Below are 24,531 nucleotides of genomic sequence, written 5' to 3'. Positions count from 1 at the left end.
CCATCACATAACCATCACCATCCAATTACCATAACTATCACCATCCAATTACCATCACATTACCATCACCATCATCATCCAATTACCATAACCATCACCATGACAATAACCATTACCATCACCATAACCATCACCATCCAATTACCATCACAATAACCATCACCATCCAATTACCATCACCATAACCATCACCATAACAATAACCCTCACCATAACCATCACCATCCAATTACAATAACCATCACCATTACCATCACCATCCAATTACCATCACCATAACAATCACTATAACCACCACCATCACAATTACCATCACCATCCAATTACCATCACAATAACCATCACCATCCAATTACCATCACCATAACCATCACCATAACAATAACCCTCACCATAACCATCACCATCCAATTACCATAACCATCACCATTACCATCACCATCCAATTACCATCACCATAACAATCACTATAACCACCACCATCACAATTACCATCACCATCCAATTACCATCACCATTACCATCACCATCCAATTACAATAACCATCACCATTACATCACCATACAATTACCATCACCATAACCATCACCATAACCATTACCATCACCATTCAATTACCATCACCATAACAATAACCATCACATTGCATCACCATCCAATTACAATAACCATCACCATTACCATCACCATTCAATTACCATCACCATAACAATAACCATCACCATCCAATCACCATAACATCACCATAACAATAACCATCACAATAACAAGAGGTGTTGCGAGAAGATCTTAAGTTATCTGGACTAGATACCAGAGATGCTGCTAATCACGATTTGTGGAGGGAAAGAATAAATACCATGTGCCGTCAAACCCACATTGGTGGAAACATTGACATAAATGGATAGTAAGTGTGAGTGATAACCATCACCATAATAATAACCATCACCAGAACCATCACCATCACCCAGCCTGGTTCAGTGCCTACAACAACATCAACACCACACTGCCCATTGGGCTCTCAGGCTCACACAGCTCTAAAACAGAGCCCCGCAGGTAATATTTCTTCTGAATAAGAAGTCATAATAAAACTTATTAACACATGGAAATGAATATGTGGCCAATTCTTGATGAAACTAAAACACCCCACTCTGCATTTCTGCAGAAAAGCCTATCGTCTGTGTAGCCTTTGATGTTCTTGATTTGGCTAGATGCTGTGAATGGGCTTTTCTTGAAGAAGAATTTATTTGTCACATGTACACTCAGTGAAATTTCTCCATCCATTATCTCTAACGGCTTATCCTGTGCAGGATCGCAGGCAAGCTGGAGCCTATCCCAGCTGGCTATGGGCGAGAGACTAGGTACAGTGGTGCTTGAAAGTTTGTGAACCCTTTAGAATTTTCTATATGTCTGCATAAATATGACCTAAAACAACATCAGATTTTCACACAAGTCCTAAAAGTAGATAAAGAGAACCCAATTAAACAAATGAGACAAAAATATTATAATTGGTCATTTATTTATTGAGGAAAATGATCCAATATTACATATCTGTGAGTGGCAAAAGTATGCGAACCTCTAGGATTAGCAGTTAATTTGAAGGTGAAATTAGAGTCAGGTGTTTTCAATCAATGGGATGACAATCAGGTGTGAGTGGGCACCCTGTTTTATTTAAAGAACAGGGATCTATCAAAGTCTGATCTTTACAACACATCTGTGGAAGTATATCATGGCACGAACAAAGGAGATTTCTGAGGACCTCAGAAAAAGCATTGTTGATGCTCATCAGGCTGGAAAAGGTTACAAAACCATCTCTAAAGAGTTTGGACTCCACCAATCCACAGTCAGACAGATTGTGTACAAATGGAGGAAATTCAAGACCATTGTTACCCTCCCCAGGAGTGGTCAACCAACAAAGATCACCCCAAGAGCAAGGCGTGTAATAGTCGGCGAGGTCACAAAGGACCCTGGGGTAGCTTCTAAGCAACTGAAGGCCTCTCTCACATTGGCTAATGTTAATGTTCATGAGTCCACCATCAGGAGAACACTGAACGACAATGGTGTGCATGGCAGGGTTGCAAGGAGAAAGCCATTGCTCTCCAAAAAGAACATTGCTGCTCATCTGCAGTTTGCTAAAGATCACGTGGACAAGCCAGAAGGCTACTGGAAAAATGTTTTGTGGACGGATGAGACCAAAATAGAACTTTTTGGTTTAAATTAGAAGTGTTATGTTTGGAGAAAGGAAAGCACTGCATTCCAGCAAAATAACTTTATCCCATCTGTGAAACATGGTGGTGGTAGTATCATGGTTTGGGCCTGTTTTGCTGCATCTGGGCCAGGACGGCTTGCCATCATTGATGGGACAATGAATTCTGAATTATACCAGCGAATTCTAAAGGAAAATCTCAGGACATCTGTCCATGAACTGAATCTCAAGAGAAGGTGGGTCATGCAGCAAGATGACCCTAAGCACACAAGTCATTCTACCAAAGAATGGTTAAAGAAGAATAAAGTGAATGTTTTGGAATGGCCAAGTCAAAGTCCTGACCTTAATCCAATTGAAATGTTGTGGAAGGACCTGAAGTGAGCAGTTCATGTGAGGAAACCCACCAACATCCCAGAGTTGAAGCTGTTCTGTACGGAGGAATGGGCTAAAATTCCTCCAGGCCGGTGTGCAGGACTGATCAACAGTTACTGGAAACATTTAGTTGCAGTTATTGCTGCACAAGGGGGTCACACCAGATACTGAAAGCAAAGGTTCACATACTTTTGCCACTCACAGATATGTAATATTGGATCATTTTCCTCAATAAATAAATGACCAAGTATAATATTTTTGTCTCATTTGTTTAACTGGGTTCTCTTTATCTACTTTTAGGACTTGTGTGAAAATCTGATGTTGTTTTAGGTCATATTTATGTAGAAATATTGAAAATTCGAAAGGGTTCACAAACTTTCAAGCACCACTGTACACCCTGGACAAGTTGCCAGATCATTGCAGTCCTGACACAGAGACAAACACTCATTCACACTCACATTCACACCTACAGTCAATTTAGAGCCACCAATTAGCCTAACCTGCATGTCTTTGGACTGTGGGGGAAACCGGAGCACCTGGAGGAAACCCACGCGGACACGGGGAGAACATGCAAACTCCACACAGAAAGGCCCGGGCTCGAATCCAGAACCTTCTTGCTGCGAGGCTAACCACTACACCACTGTGCTGCCATGAAATTTCTCCTCTGCTTTTAACCCATCTGAAGCAGTGAACACATGCATGCACGCACGCACAAGTGAGCAATGAGTACACACATACTCAGAGCAGTGAGCAGCTATGCTATGGTGCGCAGGGAGCAGTTGGGGGTTAAGTGTCTTGCTCAAGATACAGAGCCCTCCCTCTAAAAGTGCTGTTCATTCACTCAACTCCCCTCACATTTTTCCTGCCGGTCCCAGGAATCAAACCGGTGACCCTTTGGGCTTCTCTAACCTGCAGACCATGGCTACCCCCAAAACTTTCCCTTGCAGAGGGGGCACCAAGGAAAGAGTTCTATGATCATCCAGTATAATTGTAGTCTTTCGGGTATTTTGGTGTTGCTGAGCTCGCCAGTGCGTTCTTTATTTTGAAGAACATGCCAGATTTTTTGATTTGGCCACTCATAAAACTTCTGCTTTTTTAAAGAAAGGATATCACCAGGCTTTTCTGTAGTCAAACCTTTTTATATGGTGCTAAAATCCTACAAGACATTTCACTTGATAGCAGGCTACTTTTCAGTCACCTACTGTCTATTTCCTCAGATACAGTGTTTGTGTTCCCAGAGACCAGAGCACATTTTACCCACCAAAATTCTAGGACCACTTTGTCTGTTATGTCAAATGTGCTCCATGTAAAGCCCAAGTAAACTGGTCATAATAGAAGATAGAAACTATCTTTAGCATCTTGACTTCAACTACTATAATGCTACACCCTACAAAGTGTATACTTAGGGCATATAGATCTATATAAATAGAGGATATTACACAGTTGCACGAAGATATGAAGTTTATCTTTGAGTGGTGAATATATTCATGAGTGAGCAAAGCGAACAAATGAACATATTTTCAACACGAGAAGATAAACTTCATATCTTCATGCTATCGTGTAATGTTCTTTATATTATATGGACACATCCAAAAAAATACGCAAGTTACCGGTATCCGAGTTGAAAATCTCATCTCATCTCATCTCATTATCTGTAGCTGCTTTATCCTTCTACAGGGTCGCAGGCAAGCTGGAGCCTATCCCAGCTGACTACGGGCGAAAGGCGGGGTACACCCTGGACAAGTCGCCAGGTCATCACAGGGCTGACACATAGACACAGACAACCATTCACACTCACATTCACACCTACAGTCAATTTAGAGTCACCAGTTAACCTAACCTGCATGTCTTTGGACTGTGGGGGAAACCTGAGCACCCGGAGGAAACCCATGCAGACAACATGCAAACTCCACACAGAAAGGCCCTCGCCAGCCACGGGGCTCAAACCTGGACCTTCTTGCTGTGAGGTGACAGCACTAACCACTACACCACCATGCTGCCCCGAGTTGAAAATGTGAATTTAATTGCATTTAATCTAAACCTTAAAGGAACCTTAAATTTAGTAGTGTATTTAAGTTACCTTAAAGACCCACCCTTAGATTTAGTAGTAAATTTAAGTACCTTTACTGAACTTTTTACATTCATTAAATATACTAGTAACTTTAAGACCCTTTACTGGTATTCTTAAAAGTAGTAGTGATTTTAAGTACATTAAAATGTTAAATTTAGTAACTTTAAGTCACATCTTAAATGTTCTTTTTAACAGCATTTTTTATCTTTAAGAAGTCATGAAAAGTCACTTAAAGTTATACTATAAGAATTCTTAAAGTTATAAGTAAATACAGGGCGGCACGGTGGTGTAGTGGTTAGCGCTGTCGCCTCACAGCAAGAAGGTTCTGGGTTCGAGCCCAGCAGCCGGCGAGGGCCTTTCTGTGTGAAGTTTGCATGTTCTCCCTGTGTCTGTGTGGGTTTCCTCCGGGTGCTCCAGTTTCCCCCACAGTCCAAAGACATGCAGGTTAGGTTAATTGGTGGAATAGTTCGTGTACCCAGCCTCTTGCCCATAGTCAGCTGGGATAGGCTCCAGCTTGCCTGTGACCCTGCACAGGATAAGCGGTTACGGATAATGGATTGATAAGTAAATACACAGAAATTTAGCATTTTGTAAACTTTTAGGATACTTTAAGAATATCTTAAAACTGTTAATTCGTCTAGTGTTATCAAAAGAACTTTAATTTTGAACCGGTTTACCATTTTGACAACATCTAGTCAGCAGGAAAACACTGGAAATGATGCGATCAGAGTGAAATATCAGAAAATATGTCACTCACATCCACGATGTATTTTGTATGAAAAATGCGAGTTTTTCAACACAAGAAGATAAACTTCATATCTTCAAGCCAATGTGTGATTTTCTTTTTATTACATAGACACCTTCACAAATAAAAAGTACCCAAATTTATCAAAATAATTCATTGATTTCCTCACGAGTGACATATAGAGATTTATGTCATGTTTTTTGGTACTCCATGCCCCGGCTGTAGCTCGTATGAAAAATACGTGTGGTGTTTTTCCCAGTAAAACACTCGTGTCCATATAATATTAGGTTATATCCTCCATCCATTATCTGTAGCTGCTTATCCTGTTCTACAGGGTCACAGGCAAGCTGGAGCCTATCCCAGCTGACTATGGGCGAGAGGCAGGGTACACCCTGGACAAGTCGCCAGGTCATCACAGGGCTGACACATAGAGACACACAACCATTCACACCTACAGTCAATTTAGAGTCATCAATTAACCTAACCTGCATGTCTTTGGACTGTGGGGGAAACCGGAGCACCCGGAGGAAACCCACACAGACGGAGAGAACATGCAAACTCCACACAGAAAGGCCCTCGCCGGCTGCTGTGCTCGAACCCAGAACCTTCTTGCTGTGAGGCGACAGCGCTAACCACTACACCACCGTGCCGCCCCTTTATAGCCTCCAGTAAGCACTAAAGAACATATCTACCACACTATTAGATTGTGGAAGATACAGTAGATACTTTTATCTTTAAATTATATTTTTACAGACATTTAGAAACTACACTATGTTTGTGCTCATCTGCACCCTACTCTATTAGTAAACTTAGTAGTCTAATGTGTAATTTTTTAGAGCTATGGGTATAACTGTATGGCTGTACTTGAATGCGTCTTGCATCTTGCATATAACATCACTACACACGTGCGCGCGCGCGCACACACACACACACACACACACACACACACACACACACACACACACACACACACAGAGGCTCTCCATTTACACTTGGCCTGTAGCAACTCAAGGTCACACTGATGCTTCTTGTGGAAGCTAATAGCCCAAAGAAAAATATGTTATTATTCTTGATGATTATTACTTTTCTAAACTGGAATAATGCTTCTTTTAGCTGAATTTGAGTGTTCCGATCACATTAATGACAGCTTGATAAAACAAAAAAAAGTGCTCATAAACTCATCAGCAAAAGATGCACATCATTTCCTGAAGAGTTTTAAATATCTCATCTCATTATCTCTAGCCGCTTTATCCTGTTCTACAGGGTCACAGGCAAGCTTAGTCAGTTTTAAATATATTTACTGTAAATGTGTGGGGGATGTTGACAAATTTTTGTCATCAGTTTTAAATAGAAAATTTGAATATATTCATTTTCACCAATAATAAGCAGGTCATGCAATTGTTTTGTGAGTCCTGCCCTCTCCAGTCCACAAATGTAAATGATCCTATATGCCACATAACCTAAATGTAAATTATGGGGAAGGGTGGAGGAAGTTCATGCCATCTGGTTCTAGTTCATATTTGAGTGCTTATGTTCTGCCCTCTAGTGTTAGATAAAGGAGACTATATACAGGTGCTGGTCATATAATTAGAATATCATGAAAAAGTTGATTTATTTCAGTAATTCCATTCAAAAAAGTGAAACTTGTATATTATATTCATTCATTACACACAGACTGATACATTTCAAATGTTTATTTCTTTTAATGTTGATGATTATAACTGACAACTAATGAAAATCCCAAATTCAGTAGCTCAGAAAATTAGAATATTACTTAAGACCAATACAAAAAAAAGGATTTTTAGAAATGTTGGCCAACTGAAAAGTATGAATATGAAAAGTATGAGCATGTACAGCACTCAATACTTAGTTGGGGCTCCTTTTGACTGAATTACTTCAGCAATGCGGCGTGGCATGGAGTCGATCAGTCTGTGGCACTGCTAAGGTGTTATGAGAGCCCAGGTTGCTCTGATAGTGGCCTTCAGCTCTTCTGCATTGTTGGGTCTGGCGTATCACATCTTCCTCTTCACAATACCCCATAGATTTTCTATGGGGTTAAGGTCAGGCGAGTTTGCTGGCCAATTAAGAACAGGGATACCATGGTCCTTAAACCAGGTCCTGGTAGCTTTGGCACTGTGTGCAGGTGCCAAGTCCTGTTGGAAAATGAAATCTGCATCTCCATAAAGTTGGTCAGCAGCAGGAAGCATGAAGTGCTCTAAAACTTCCTGGTAGACGGCTGCGTTGACCTTGGACCTCAGAAAACACAGTGGACCAACACCAGCAGATGACATGGCACCCCAAACCATCACTGACTGTGGAAACTTTACACTGGACCTCAAGCAACGTGGATTCTGTGCCTCTCCTCTCTTCCTCCAGACTCTGGGACCTTGATTTCCAAAGGAAATGCAAAATTTACTTTCATCAGAGAACATAACTTTGGACCACTCAGCAGCAGTCCAGTCCTTTTTGTCTTTAGCCCAGGCGAGACGCTTCTGACGCTGTCTCTTGTTCAAGATTGGCTTGACGCAAGGAATGCGACAGCTGAAACCCATGTCTTGCATACTTCTGTGCGTGGTGGTTCTTGAAGCACTGACTCCAGCTGCAGTCCACTCTTTGTGAATCTCCCCCACATTTTTGAATGGGTTTTGTTTCACAATCCTCTCCAGGGTGCGGTTATCCTTATTGCTTGTACACTTTTTTCTACCACATCTTTTCCTTCCCTTCGCCTCTCTATTAATGTGCTTGGACACAGAGCTCTGTGAGCAGCCAGCCTCTTTAGCAATGACCTTTTGTGTCTTGCCCTCCTTGTGCAAGGTGTCAATGGTCGTCTTTTGGACAACTGTCAAGTCAGCAGTCTTCCCCATGATTGTGTCGCCTACAGAACGAGACTGAGAGACCATTTAAAGGCCTTTGCAGGTATTTTGAGTTAATTAGCTGATTAGCGTGTGGCACCAAGTGTCTTCAATATTGAACCTTTTCACAATATTCTAATTTTCTGAGATACTGAACTTGGGGTTTTCATTAGTTGTCAGTTATAATCATCAAAATTAAAAGAAATAAACACTTGAAATGTATCAGTCTGTGTGTAATGAATGAATTCAAGTTTCACTTTTTGAATGGAATTACTGAAATAAATCAACTTTTTCATGATATTCTAATTATATGACCAGCACCTGTATATATATATATATATATATATATATATATATATATATATATAAAATGATTTATTTATTTTTTAAAAATTGAATTAAATAACATGAGAAATTGCACTTGATATTCAACACTTTTGACTGTCCTAGGTTAGAACATGGGTGGCATGGTGGTGTAGTGGTTAGTGCTGTCACCTCACAGCAAGAAGGTCCGGGTTCGAGCCCCGTGGCCGGCGAGGGCCTTTCTGTGTGGAGTTTGCATGTTCTCCCCGTGTCCGCGTGGGTTTCCTCCGGGTGCTCCGGTTTCCCCCACAGTCCAAAGACATGCAGGTTAGGTTAACTTGTGACTCTAAATTGATCATAGGTGTGAATGTGAGTGTGAATGGTTGTCTATGTGTCAGCCCTGTGATGACCTGGCGACTTGTCCAGGGTGTACCCCGCCTTTCGCCCGTAGTCAGCTGGGATAGGCTCCAGCTTGCCTGCGACCCTGTAGAACAGGATAAAGCGGCTAGAGATAATGAGATGAGATGAGGTTAGAACATGGGCCTGGTAATGGCAATTTAGTCATGTGGTTTTCAATGAGGGTACATAGCAAAGTAAAATTACTTAATTATTGAACCTAAATCTGTTTTTAAGTATCTGTAATTTTTCTTTCATCTAATACTTTTGACTTTGACAGATTGCATTTCAAAAGAAATAAAATCTCAGTTTTCTACTCACTACATTTCTCTTTAATTATGTATTTATAATGCCATAAGGTCATTTTTAACATCAGACAGCTTCAAGGAGTGAATTCAACTTACTAGCAAATAAAAATATCAACAGATGTGATAAGCAAGCTAGCTGTCCCCCCCCCCCCCATGTTCTTTGGGGCACTAATTTACCACCAATATCTAAAATCAGTGTGTGGTTCGAGGCTGAGTAAGTAATAAGTCAGCCATATATACAGTGGATCTAAAACTCTGTGCATTCCTGTTAAAATAGCATTTTTCTGTGATATTAAAAAAAATACACTAGTATAAATCATTGTTCTTCTGAAGGCTGTTGATTTGGATTTGTGCTTTGGCTCATTATCATGCTCAAAGGTGAAAGTTTCATCTTAAGCTGTCTAACAGAGGCCTGTTGGTTTTGCACCAAAATTGAACAGTATTTGGAGCCAACTGTAACTCCCTCCATCATTACTAGAGCCACAGTCCCAGCTGAAGAAAAGCAACCCCAATAATATGATGCTCCCACCATCATGTTTCACCATGGGTATGGTCTTTTTGCATCAAATATCCTTTGGAATTATACCCAAAAACTTCTACCCTGTTTTAATCGGACTATAAAAAAAAAGACTTTAACATGTGGTTTGGAGTGAGTACACTGCATGCATGTTTTGTCAGGCCAGGGAATGAACCCAGGCCACTGGATTACAAACCCAGTAAGTTGGCCACAAGGCTAATGAAGTAGAGTCAAATGCAGAGGTGACGTTAAAAAGTTACGTTTAATCAGTAAAAAAAAAAAAACCAGATGATCCAACCCCCCCCCCAAAAAAAATTTTTTTTTACTAGAGCCACAATCCCAGCTGAAGAAAAGCAGTCCCATATGATGATGCTGCCACCATCATGCTTCACCATGGGTATGGCATTGTTTGGGTGATACCAGGTTTTTGTAGCAAATATCCTTTGGAATTATATCCAAAAACTTATACCTTGTTCTAATCGGACTATTTAAAAAAAAAAAAACACACCCAGATTAACATGTGGCTTGGAGTGAGTACACTGCATGTATGTTTTGTCAGGCCAGAGAATGAACCCAGACCACTAGATTACAAACCCAGTAAGTTGGCCACAAGGCTAATGAAGTAGAGTCAAATGCAGAGGTGAAGTTAAAAAGTTACATTTAATAAGTTTAAAAAAAAAAATAAATAAAAAAAAAAAAAAAACCACACACACCGGCCGATCCAAACCACCCCCCTCAAAAAAAAAAAAAAAAAAAATTACTAGAGCCACAGTCCCAGCTGAAGAAAAGCAGCCCCATAATATGATGCTGCCACCATCATGCTTCACCATGGGTATGGCATCGTTTGCGTGATACCAGGTTTTTGTAGCAAATATCCTTTGGAATTATATCCAAAAACTTATACCTTGTTCTAATCGGACTACTTATATTAAAAAAAATAATAATAATAAAAAAAAACATGTGGCTTGGAGTGAGTACACTGCATGTATGTTTTGTCAGGCCAGGGAATGAACCCAGGCCACTAGATTACAAACCCAGTGAGTTGGCCACAAGGCTAATGAAGTAGAGTCAAATGCAGAGGTGACATTGAAAAGTTATGCTTAAAGTTTATTTTAAAACAAACAAAAAAAAGCCCAGAGGATCCAAAAACCCAACAAACAAAAATTTAAAACAGGGTGGAATAAATCCAAAAGAGAAGCAGAAAACAGTCCAGAGTTGGTACAGAGCTCAGGCAAAGAGAGAGAAGCAACCCAAAGGGACAAAACCAAAAGAATAATCTATAAACCAGACAGAAAAATGAGCCCTAGACTACAAGGAGGAAATTAAAACGAGAATCTCACCAGAGATCCCAAACAGAGGCCCATGGCTAAATACACAGGATAACTAATCATGTAAATGAGTAACAGGTGAAGGTGGGGAAAGGCAGGAACTGAGGCAGAAGGAGAGGCGGTGTCAGGAGCACATGGAAAACAAAAATAAATACAAGGCACATGGTCAGGCAAAAAGACTCCCTGGCGACCTCTAGAGGCCAAAAAAATGCCCAACTCATGACATGTTTCTGCAGGTTTGGATGTTTTTTGTCTCATCTCATCATCTGTAGCCGCTTTATCCTGTTCTACAGGGTCGCAGGCAAGCTGGAGCCTATCCCAGCTGACTACGGGCGAAAGGCGGGGTACACCCTGGACAAGTCGCCAGGTCATCACAGGGCTGACACATAGACACAGACAACCATTCACACTCACATTCACACCTACGGTCAATTTAGAGTCACCAGTTAACCTAACCTGCATGTCTTTGGACTGTGGGGGAAACCGGAGGAAACCCACGCGGACACGGGGAGAACATGCAAACTCCACACAGAAAGGCCCTCGCCGGCCACGGGGCTCGAACCCGGACCTTCTTGCTGTGAGGCGACAGCGCTAACCACTACACCACCGTGCCGCCCAGATGTTTTTTGTTTTTTCCTTTTTCCCCCTCACCACTCCTCATAGCCCAGATATGTGAAGAACACGAGAGATCGTTATCACATGCAGGAAGTGCACTTTACTTGCCAGACATTCCTGCAACTCCCTCAGTGTGACTGTAGGTCTCTTGGCAGCCCCAGATAAGTTTTCTTCTTGTCCTTTTGTCTGTTTTTGGAGGGATGTCCTGTTCCTGGTAATGTTCCTGTGGTGCCCCATTTTCTCCACTTGTTGATGATGGCTTTTACAGTGTTCCATGGTGTATCTAATGTTCTGGAAAATCTTTTGTATGCCTCTCTAAATCGATTCCTTTAATCAGATGCGATTCATCCTTTTTTAGGGTCTTGTGGACCATGGATTCAGCAGTCAGATGAAACCAAGAAGATGTCAAGAAAATCCTACAGAAACAGCTGATCAGCTAATCAGAATCACCCCACTGATGACAGGTGTATGATAATTACTTTTGACCATGAGTTTGAATGTGATTGTTTTATTCTGAGCACAGTCACATGCCCAATTATAAAAGGGTGTACACACTTAGGCAACTAGGTTATTGTAAGTTTCTTCTTTTTCTTTTTTTCCCCTAAAGCCTTTTTTATTTGGCTTTCATAGGAGTTTTGGTTTGGTTGCTATGTCGCATTAATGTTGGAAAAACATCTGACTTGATTTATTTTTGATGACTTTTTATCAGAGGTGGACAGTAACGAAGTACATTTACTTGAGTACTGTACTTGAGTACACTTTTTGAGTATCTGTACTTTACTTTGAGTATTATTTTTTTTAACTTATGACTAACTTCACTACATTTGAAAGACAAATATCATACTCCACTACACTTCTGTCAAAGTCCTCATTACTCGTTACTATGAAGCACCTTTGAAAATGGATTTTTTTTCTTTCTTTTTTTAAAAAACGTGATTGGTTTTTTCACAGGTGACACTGACACAGCCAATCAGTAATCACTTGGGTCACATCACATCCGTAGACTGTATAAAATCAAGTTCAATGATTTCTCAGCAGCATTATTCGAACACAATCAGTTGATGGCAGAATGGAAGGAGGCGGTTCTTCTGGGGAACGCACGCACTCATGGCCATACCTAGAACCCATGTTTCAGTTTTCTGAAAGGATTAAAGATTCGTTTCGTTTTAAATGTTTGCTTTGTTTGCCAAAAATGAACCACATCACGGCCTACAAAAACTCTGCATCCGACCTGCGGAAACATATTGAGGTATATAAACGTTTTATTCCAAGAGAAAGCTTGCAATGAAGTTGTCTGTGCTTTTAGAGCTAGCGATAATGTTGCAGTAGCGATGCAGTCTGGTTAGTCAAAGTACTTTCTATGGATTTGCCCACCAAGTTGCCATAGCCTTGTTCATGGCTAACGTTAACATATAGCTAGTTAACTTGGACACTGTTAGTTAGCATGTAAAAATGGAGTTATGCTAACATGAATAATGTTAACTTATCTGAAGTCCTTTCAGAAATATGTTTTAGCATAATCTTGCCAAATAAACAGAATGTAGAAATCTTTCTTTTCTAGTAGCTTTAGCTACCCAATATGATTTCGAGTTTGAAAAGCGTTTGCTAGCATGTCAGGTGGAGTTTCACTGACTAGCTAGCTTAACGTTAAACCACCATGACAGCACAGCATTCGTTCATTTTGTGAATTCACATTTATGTCTTTGGTAACAGCATTATGTTTTGTATATGTTGTGGCAATAATACAACAATGCGTTGACAGAAAACGCACTTTTAATACTTAAGTTTTTTTAGGGGCTTTTTTCACCTTTATTATTGGATAGGACAGTGTAGAGACAGGAAATGAGCGGGAGAGAGAGACAGGGAGGGATTGGGAAATGACCTCAGGCCGGAATTGAACCCAGATCCCCGGATTTATGGTATGGCGCCTTATCCACCTGAGCCACGACGCCCCCCATACTTAAGTATTTTTAAAAGCAAGTACTTCAGTACTTTAACTTAAGTAAAAAATTGACTGTACAACTTTCACTTATATCGGAGTAACATTTGACCAGTGGGATCTGTACTTTGATTTAAGTAGTGAAGTTGGGTACTTTGTCCACCTCTGCTTTTTATATCACAAAAACATGCCATTGTAACAGGGGTGTGTAGACTTTTTTTATACCCACTGTAGGTTATTGTAGGCATACATGACTTTTATTTTGAAAAGTGGTCATCGTGAGGTTAGTGACTAGCATTGTCCAGGCAGGTGCAGTGTCAGTCCTGTGATGACCTGGCGACTTGTCCAGGGTGTACCCTGCCTTTCGCCCGAAGTCAGCTGGGATAGGCTCCAGCTTGCCTGCGACCATGTAGAACAGGATAAAGTGGCTACAGATAATGAGATGAGATGAGACCTCACAGCAAGAAGGTTCTGGGTTTGAACCTCATGGCCAGTGGAAGCCTTTCTGTGTGGAGTTTGCATGTTCTCCCTGTGCCTATGTGGGTTTCCTCTGGGTGCTCCAGTTTCCTCCCATAGCCCAAAGACATGCTGATTAGGTTAGGTTACTCTAAATTGCCTATAGGTGTGAGTGGTTGTCTGTGTTAGCCCTGTGATTGATTGATGACCTGCCCAGAGTGTACTCTGCTTCTTGCCCAGTGCCAGCTGGGATTGGCTCCAGCTCACCCATGACCTGCAACCAATAAGTGATATAGAAAATGAATAAAAAAATGGATGTCTGGTAATAGGTTAATGGGTTTAGTAGGCCTAAACATTTATTACCCTTTACATTCTTGATTAGATTAGATTAGATTAGATTAGATTAGATTAGATTAGATAAAACTTTATTGATCCCTTTGGGAGGGTTCCCTCAGGGAAATTAAGATTCCAGCAGCATCATTACAGATAAACAGAGAAAAGAAATAGAGAAAAACTTCTAGATAAATTAAAATAAATTAAGTATTTACATATACAAATATAAAAAGAGTAAGATATAGGGAAGAGAGGAAGGGGGGAGAGAGGAGGGGGGAAGGGGAAAGGGGGGGCAGGAGAGATATTGCACTTTATATTGCACATTATGTTGCACATTGTCCGGTATTGGTTATTGTCAGGCTAGGCTACTGCTCCTTCCCATCCTCTGTCCTCCTGTTACCCCTCCTCGCCCCCAGAGAGGAGTTGTACAGTCTGATGGCGTGAGGGACAAAGGAGTTTTTGAGTCTGTTCGTCCTGCACTTGGGAAGGAGCATTCTGTCACTGAACAGGCTCCTCTGGTTGCTGATGACGGTGTGCAGAGGGTGACTGGCATCGTCCATGATGTTCAATAGTTTGTCCATAGACCTCTTCTCTGCCACCGTCACCAGAGAGTCCAGCTTCATGCCGACCACAGAGCCGGCCCACCTGATCAGTTTGTCCAGCCTGGATGTGTCCTTCTTGGATGTGCTGCCCCCCCCAGCACACCACGGTGTAAAACAGGACACTGGCGACCACAGACTGATAGAACATCCACTGGAGTTTCCTGCAGATGTTAAAGGACCGCAGCCTCCTAAGGAAGTATAGTCTGCTCTGTCCCTTCCTGTATAAGTGATTGGTGTTGCAAGTCCAGTCCAGCTTGCTGTCCAGCCACAGCCCGAGGTACTTGTAGGAATCCACAGCCTCCACCTCGACTCCCTCGATCAGAACTGGTCGTGACCTTGGTCTGGACCTCCCAAAGTCAATGACCAGCTCCTTTGTCTTCGAGGTGTTGAGCTGCAGATGGCTCCTGTTGCACCACAGGAACCATCTGCATGTTATTTTGAACATGTTATCTTGAACATGTGAAGATAAATTGATAACAAGAAGCAATATAATATTTAGGATGTTTTGTTTACATTTTTAATCTTACTGAGATGTAATTTTTTATTACAGATATTGTAGCAAAACAAACAAGCATCATAATACATTATTTATACTTTTAATTAAATAAAGAATAGGAAATGACTGGCAGTGTTTGTAGGCATAGGTTATAGATATCATCCATCCATCCATCCATTATCTGCAGCCGTTTATCCTGTGCAGGGTCGCGGGCAAGCTGGAGCCTATCCCAGTTGACTATGGGCGAGAGGCGGGGCACACCCTGGACAAGTCGCCAGGTCATCGCAGGGCTGACACACATAGAGACAAACAACTATTCACACTCACATTCACACCTACGGTCAATGTAGAGACACCAATTAACCTAACCTGCATGTCTTTGGACTGTGGGGGGAAACCGGAGCACCCGGAGGAAACCCACGCAGACACTGGGAGAACATGCAAACTCCACACAGAAAGGCCCTCGCCGGCTGCTGGGCTCGAACCCAGGACCTTCTTGCTGTGAGGCGACAGTGCTAACCATTACACCATATAGATATCATCTCATCTCATTATCTCTAGCCGCTTTATCCTATCATATGTTCCCTAAATTATGATGCAAACGAAGAGAGTACACCAGTAAACCTAAACTCTATAGTGTGTTTTTACTTCCATCACCTGGTGAAAATTGTGAACTACAAGAACTGTACCTGGAGCATGTGCACAAAATGGTCAGAAATACATTAAATAAGGACTAGTAGGAAAATCAATTTACCTGGGAGCAGCTGATTTAATTGATCACTTTCACAATGTTTGGCACAGTGTAATTTTCACTGGCAATGTTCGTTCAGTTCAGACACTTTCTTCCTGGTGAATAGGGAATACTGCATTCATGGAGAACATATTAATAATTTCAGAATTTGCATCAACGTTCCCTGATTTTTCTGTTATTAGAGAGAAAAAAAAAAACCATGTTGATTTCTAAAATAGATCTCTCAAAGTGATGAGGGCAAGATGTATAGGCCAAAACGGGATCTAACTAATATAAAATTTAAAATCATATTAATCTGACTTTATGAGAACACAAAACAAATTTAAAATATTCAGTCAAATAAATATACAACTGAAAATTAATGTAATGTCAGTAACTGATTTGTTTGAGGCTTTTGCCACCAACAAACACAGACTTCAGTACGAGCTTCACAAAGAAGTCAGCTTGTCTTTGGTTCTGTAAAACCTATATAGCAACACAACAAACAGTCACATCCAGACCAGACAGTTCTTTATAGACAAATATTAATGTGCTTATTTCAGCCAGCTACAGTCTCGAGGTTGATCCTAAATGGCTTCCTACTCCCTGTTTAAGTGCACTACGTATGGTATGACATAATGGCTTCATCATTCTGTATGTGCACTCTGTTTCCCTTAGGGCACAATTAAACCTGTGGTTACATCCAAAAGTACATACTACCATATTAGGTTACCTTTAATGGCTTCCTTTTCCTGATATTGATGCGCTATATTCAGTACATACTTTGGGTCCCTGGGCAGGAATGTAACTTAAGTGTCTTCTTCTTGGGCAAAAAAATGGAACACATTAACATTAACTATCACTGACAACCATATGTGGTTCTTCCCCAAACTACTGGTACAATGTCGAAAGCACACCACTGTATAGGACGTCTTCGTATACTGTAGCATTACAGTTTCCCTTCACTAGAACTAACAGGCCCAAACCTGTTCCAGCTCTTCCTGGAGCTTGTGCTGTGTACATGACAATGCTCCTGTGCACAAAGCAACCTCCAGGAAGACAAGACTTGGTTTGCCAAGTTTGGAGTGGAAGAACTCAAGTGGCCTGTACAAAACCGCTACATACATACATACATACATGTTGAAGGATAAGCGGCTATAGATGATGGATGGATGGATGGATGGATGGATGGATGGATGGATGGATGGACGGACGGACATACATGTTGATTGCTGCATCTTGTCAGATGATTGCCATCTCACTCCTCAATTCTTTAATTTCTTCATCTTGCCTCTGTCCATGTGCTCTCAAGTGTGAATTTAGTCCAGCAGCAGACTTGCAAGGCTTCATACATACATGGCAGATAAAAATTGTCGTCTTCACAGGATTGATTATATCTGCCTGTGGAATCTCATTCTTGTGTATTTTCATATGCCACTTCAGTCCAGATGTTGATTTGCACACCTTGCTGCAAACAGTACAGGTGTTCTCTTGAGGCTTTGGTCGTAGAAAATGAACGTAAGTAGATTGCTTCTGCTCCTTCTAATGTACTTTCACATGGCTTACATATCCAGCTTTTGATAGCAAGATGCGATCACAAAATTCACATTTCCATATCTTAGTCTCAGCTGGCAGATCTATCTCCTCTCCCTTACAAACAGCATGTTTAATTTTTGCATGCTTGATACGGTTTTGCTCAAAACTCTCACAGCCGTGTTTCACTGAGTGCATCCACCCTGAACAATTTTCAGTTTCAGATTCCCAGTTACTGACATCAATTCCAATGGCTCTTAGATTATTCTTGATGCAATCATTATATCATATCTTTAGCTTGTGCTGTGGGTGTGTGGCAGCAGGGGCGTGGTCAAGCGCCGGTCTGTGACAGGAGGGTGGAGTCAGGGAAGATAAGTGGCAGAATCACTACACCTGACTGCAATTAACCTGTTTGTGTGTGTCTTCCCAGTGACCGCGCCCTATTTAGGGAGGGAGAGCGAGACCAGAGGAGCTCTCCCGAATCAGACACCTGATGTGTGTGCGCGTGTCTGGCTATATGTTTCTGAGAGACCACTGAAAAGTGTGTTAAATAAAAACTATTGTGAACCTGATCTCTGTCCTGCCGTCCTCTGTGCTCCACCCACCAACACTGAATCGCTACAGTGGTGCTGAAACCCGGGAGTGGAGCACCAACGCCGAACCGCCCCATGGAGTCTTCCCCGTTCGCCCTCGCCATGGCCCAGCAAAGCCAGCACCAGGCGCTAGTCACGCTCCGTAAGGAGCAGGAGCAGCTCTTCGAGGCCCTGGTGTTGGCCCAGCAAGAGGACCGACAGGCGTTCCGGCACCTCCTCGCGTCGGCGGGGACAACCGACGCTTCCACCACGGGCCCGTCCTCCCTCACCCTGACAAAGATGGGCCTGCAGGATGACCCTGAGGCTTTCATCACGCTCTTTGAGCAAGTCGCGGAGACCTTGGGGTGGCCAATGGATCAGCACGCGGCGCGCCTCCTCCCCCTGCTAATGGGAGAGGCACAGCTGGCCGCGCTACAGCTCCCTGCTGACCGCCGGCTGGCCTACGCAGACCTTCGCTAGGCCATCATCCAGCATATGGGGCGCACCCCCGAACAGCAGCACCAGCGCTTCCGTGCTCTGCGCTTGGAGGAAGTCGGCCGGCCGTTCGCATTTGGCCAGCAACTCCGGGATGCCTGCTGGCGGTGGCTGAGGGCCAACAACCGTGACGCCGAGGAGATTGTTGATCAGGTGGTGCTGGAGCAGTTCATCGCACGCTTGCCGACAGGAACCGCGGAGTGGGTCCAGTACCACCGCCCAGCGTCGCTGGATCAGGCCATCGAGCTGGCAGAGGACCATTTGGTGGCTGTTCTGGCGGCAGGACAGCAGACTGCCTCTTCTCTTCTCTCCTCTTCTCTCTCTCTCCCTCCTCCTGTGTCCCGTCCTCGCCCCATTCCCCCACCGCGGAGGTGGGGGCCGGCACCACCCCAGCCGGCCCGCCGCACCCGCGGTGCCCTCCCATTTCTCCCTTCTGTGTCTGTCTCTCCCCCCCCCTCAGGTGAGTGAGCCCTAGAACACCAGTGCAGAGAGGAAGCCCGGGCCGGTTTGCTGGCGCTGCGGGAAACAGGGCCACCTCCAACAGCAGTGCACGGCAATGGAGGTGGGTGTGGTGGTTCGGATCCCCGACACGCCAGAAGCCGCCCTTGATCGGGCCGGAGCGTATCGCATACCGGTGAGTATCCAAGGCGATACATATCGGGCGTTGGTGGATTCTGGTTGTAATCAGACCTCAATTCACCAAAGCCTGGTGCAACACGAGGTATTGGGGGGTGCACAGGGGGTGAAGGTGTTGTGTGTGCACGGGGACGTTCACAGCTACCCTTTGGTGTCAGTCCACATTTTTTTCCGAGGGGAAAAATTTATAGTGAAGGCGGCGGTTAATCCTCGCCTTACCCACTCTTTAATTTTGGGGACTGATTGGCCGGGATTTCGGGGTTTAATGACACGCTTAGTAGAGAGTGGGTTCTGCCATTTAACAGGGGGAAGTCCCGGTGTCGCTTTGGCGGGAGCAGCTGTCACAGAGCCATCTACGTCATCTCCGCGTCAGAGTGAGGAGCCGCCGGCCCCTCCTCTCTCTATTGGGGAATCCCTCACAGATTTCCCATTAGAGCAGTCGCAAGACAAGACTCTGCAACATGCATTTGACCAAGTGAGAGTAATCGATGGTCAAACGCTCCAGCCGAACGCCACCCCGTCCTTCCCCTACTTCGCGATTATGAAGGATAGGTTATACCGAGTGACGCAGGACACTCAAACTAAAGAGCGAGTCATGCAGCTTTTAATTCCAAAGAGCCGCCGGGAATTGGTATTCCAGGCGGCTCACTTTAATCCCATGGCTGGACACCTAGGGCAGGATAAGACACTAGCCCGAATAATGGCCCGATTCTATTGGCCAGGGATTCGCGGCGATGTCCATAGGTGGTGTACGGCGTGCTGTGAATGCCAGTTAGTGAACCCAGCGGCCATTCCAAAAGCGCCTTTGCGCCCTCTTCCATTAATCGAGACCCCATTTGAAAGAGTTGGGATGGATCTCGTCAGGCCATTAGATCGGTCAGCACGAGGGTACCGCTTTGTATTAGTTCTGGTGGACTATGCAACGCGATACCCGGAAGCAGTGCCTCTGCGCAATATCTCAGCATGCAGTATTGCGGAGGCGCTCTTCCACGTTATCTCCCGAGTTGGAATCCCGAAAGAGATTCTGACTGATCAAGGCACCATGTTTATGTCACGGACACTGCGCAAACTGTATGGGTTATTGGGGATTAAGCCGATCCGCACCAGCATATATCACCCACAAACGGACGGTTTAGTGGAACGGTTCAATCACACCCTCAAGAATATAATTAAAAAATTCGTAAGTGAGGACGCACTTAATTGGGATAAGTGGCTCGAGCCCTTGCTGTTTTCAGTGCGAGAGGTCCCCCAAGCCTCCATGGGGTTCTCCCTGTTCGAATTATTATATGGGCGTAAGCCGCGCGGCATTCTAGATGTGCTGCGGGAAAATTGGGAGGAGGGACCTTCACAAAGCAAAAATGAAATTCAATACGTTATGGACCTGCACGCAAAACTCCACACCCTCACCCACCTAACCCAGGAGAATTTGCGGCAGGCCCAAGAACGGCAAGCCCGCCTGTAAAACAAGGGTACGCGCCTTAGAGAGTTCGCACCGGGAGATAAAGTACTCGTACTGTTGCCCACATCGAGCTCCAAATTGGTCGCCAAGTGGCAAGGGCCCTTTGAGGTCACACGGCGAGTCGGGGACATCGACTATGAGGTGAGGCGAATGGACAGGGGTGGGGCGCTACAGATTTACCACCTCAACCTGCTTAAACTCTGGAATGAGGAGGTCCCCGTGGCGTTGGTGTCGGTGGTTCCGGAGAAGGCAGAGCTGGGGCCGGAGGTTCAAAAAGGGGCATTGGCATCAGGTATCCCTCTGGTCCCCTGTGGAGACCACCTCTCCCCGACCCAACTCGCGGAGGTCACCCAGTTGCAGACCGAGTTTTTGGATGTGTTCTCGCCCCTGCCTGGCCGCACTAACCTCATAGAGCACCACATAGAGACGCCCCCGGGGGTGGTAGTGCGTAGCCGCCCTTACAGGCTACCCGAACACAAAAAAAGGTGGTTCGGGAAGAACTCGAGGCCATGCTCGAAATGGGCATCGTCGAGGAGTCCCACAGTGACTGGAGCAGCCCGGTGGTCTTGGTGCCCAAGGCCGACGGGTCGGTCCGGTTCTGTGTGGACTATAGAAAAGTCAACGCGGTGTCTAAATTTGACGCGTACCCAATGCCTCGTATTGATGAGTTGCTCGATCGACTCGGCACTGCTCACTTTTATTCGACACTGGATTTGACGAAGGGATATTGGCAGATCCCCTTGACTCCACTATCCCGAGAAAAAAACGCCCTTTTCCACACCGTTTGGTTTACACCAATTCGTCACACTTCCGTTTGGGCTGTTTGGGGCGCCCGCTTCGTTTCAGCGACTGATGGACAGGGTCCTCCGCCCCCACGCCACCTATGCGGCCGCTTATCTCGACGACATTATCGTCTATAGCAATGACTGGCCGAGGCACCTCGAACATCTAAGGGCCGTCCTTAGGTCGCTGAGGTGTGCGGGTCTCACAGCCAACCCGAAGAAGTGTGCGATTGGGCGGGTGGAAGTACAGTATCTGGGCTTCCACTTGGGCAACGGGCAGGTGCGTCCCCAAATTAACAAGACCGCAGCAATTGCGGCCTGCCCGAGGCCCAAGACCAAAAAGGGGGTGAGACAGTTCCTGGGGCTGGCTGGCTATTATCGTAGGTTTATACCTAATTATTCGGACGTCACCAGCCCGCTGACTGATCTCACTAAAAAGGGGGCACCAGATCCGGTCCAGTGGATGGAGCAATGCCAGCGGGCTTTTTCTGAGGTAAAGCCTGCACTGTGTGGGGGGCCACTTTTACACTCCCCTGACTTTTCTCTCCCCTTTATGTTGCAGACCGATGTGTCGGACAGAGGGCTGGGGGCGGTTTTGTCCCAGGAGGTGGAGGGGGAGGACCGCCCCGTCCTGTACATCAGCAGGAAGCTGTCGGTGCGTGAGGGGCGCTACAGCACTATAGAGAAAGAGTGTCTGGCCATCAAGTGGGCAGTCCTCGCCCTCCGGTACTACCTGCTGGGGCGCCCTTTCACCCTCTGTTCGGACCACGCACCCCTCCAGTGGCTCCACCGCATGAAAGATGCCAACGCGCGGATCACCCGTTGGTATCTGGCACTCCAACCCTTCAATTTTAAGGTGGTCCACAGGCCGGGGGCGCAGATGGTCGTGGCGGACTTCCTCTCCCGTCAAGGGGGGGGGGGGAGTCGGCTGCAGGCCGGATGGCCGCCTGGCCTGAGTCGGGCGGTGGGGGTATGTGGCAGCGGGGGCGTGGTCAAGCGCCGGTCTGTGACAGGAGGGCGGAGTCAGGGAAGGTAAGTGGAAGAATCACTACACCTGACTGCAATTAACCTGTTTGTGTGTGTCTTCCCAGTGACCGCGCCCTATTTAGGGAGGGAGAGCGAGAGCAGAGGAGCTCTCCCGAATCAGACACCTGATGTGTGTGTGTGTGCGCGCGTGTCTGGCTATATGTTTCTGAGAGACCACTGAAAAGTGTGTTAAATAAAAACTATTGTGAACCTGATCTCTGTCCTGCCGTCCTCTGTGCTCCACCCATCAACACTGAACCGCTACAGGGCGTTTTCCAATTTCCAGTTGACCATAAAATAGCTGCTTTGGGATTCTATCATCTTTCATACGAACAGCATGTCCTGCCCACCTCATTTGACTGTTGATAATAATCGCCTCAATGCTTGAACAGCCTCCTTTTTCCAGAACGACATTATCTGGGATCACTGATTGCCATTTGATGGTTAAGATTCATCAGCATTTCTGGTGTAATCTTTCAAGCCACTTTAAGTGACAGCAAAGTGTTGTCCAAGCTTCAGAGGAATACAATAAGTCAGTCAAGACGCGTGCTTGGTAAACTGTCACTTTGGTTTTAATGGTTATTCCTCTATCTGATCACAAGCGCATCTCTAACTTCCCAAAGGCAACAAAGGCTTTCTGGATCCGTGCATGTATTTCAGCATCTAATGAACCGTCTCTCAATATGGTACTTCCTAGGTATACAAATGTATTGTTAGGTTGGGCTGGGAATTGAACCCGGGTCGCTGGTGTAGTAACCCAGCCAACACCCACTAGGTTGAGCTGAGGAATGACTCAAGTGCAGAGGAGTGAGATCAAAGCCAATGTTCAAAAAGTTTATTAGCCCAAGCTCAGAAGTCCAGTAATATCCACAGCTCGTGATAAAAAAATCCACAAAAGTAAAATTCCAACACATGGAAGATACAAGAGAAAACATACAAAAGTTCAAAAGTTCAAAAATCCAAACCAAGGGAGAGAAGGCAAAAATCCAAATGCTCAGAAGATACAAAAGGCAAGGCTCCAAGTAAACAAAAACAGTCCAAATGTCCCAAGAGAGCAGAATCCAAAAAACACAAGAAAACAGGCAAAGGTACTCAGAACAAAGGTGACTAGTCATGAACAGCACAAAGACTCAGTAACTAGAGACACAAACTGGGGTAGTATAAATACCCAAAGTAATAGAACACATGACCAGGTTAAACTAGGCAATTAAGAAAATAGGTGGGACAGTTAACAACGAACAGGTGGGGCACAAGGCACATGAAAAACAAAGAAGCACATGGCTGTCAAAACAAACACAAATGACACAGATACAATAGTGGCCTCTAGAGGCCGAGAAAGTCACAACGCCTAACAGGACCCCCCCCAGGAGCGTCTCCTGACGTTCCTAGGGCGATCAGGATGGGCCAAATGGAAGTCCCGACAAAGTTCTTTGTCCAAAATGTCCCGAGCAGGGACCCAACAGCGCTCCTCAGGCCCATAGCCCTCCCAGTCCACTAGGTACTGGAGACCGCCACGGACCTGGCGGGAGTCCAGCAGGCGGCGCACAGTGAACACAGTCTGTCCACGGAGGATGCGGGGAGGCGGGGGATTCCTAGGGGCAGGGGCATAAGGGGACGACAGTACGGGCCGCAACAGGGACACGTGGAATATGGGGTTGATTCTCAGAGACCGGGGCAACTGGAGCCGGTAGGCAACAGGGTTCACCCTGCGCACTACCTTGAAGGGGCCAACATAACGAGGGGCAAGTTTGCGGTTCTCCA

The sequence above is a fragment of the Neoarius graeffei genome, chromosome 7, assembly GCF_027579695.1.
Source record: "Neoarius graeffei isolate fNeoGra1 chromosome 7, fNeoGra1.pri, whole genome shotgun sequence".
NCBI classification, from domain to species: domain Eukaryota; kingdom Metazoa; phylum Chordata; class Actinopteri; order Siluriformes; family Ariidae; genus Neoarius; species Neoarius graeffei.
This window is presented reverse-complemented; position numbering follows the sequence as displayed.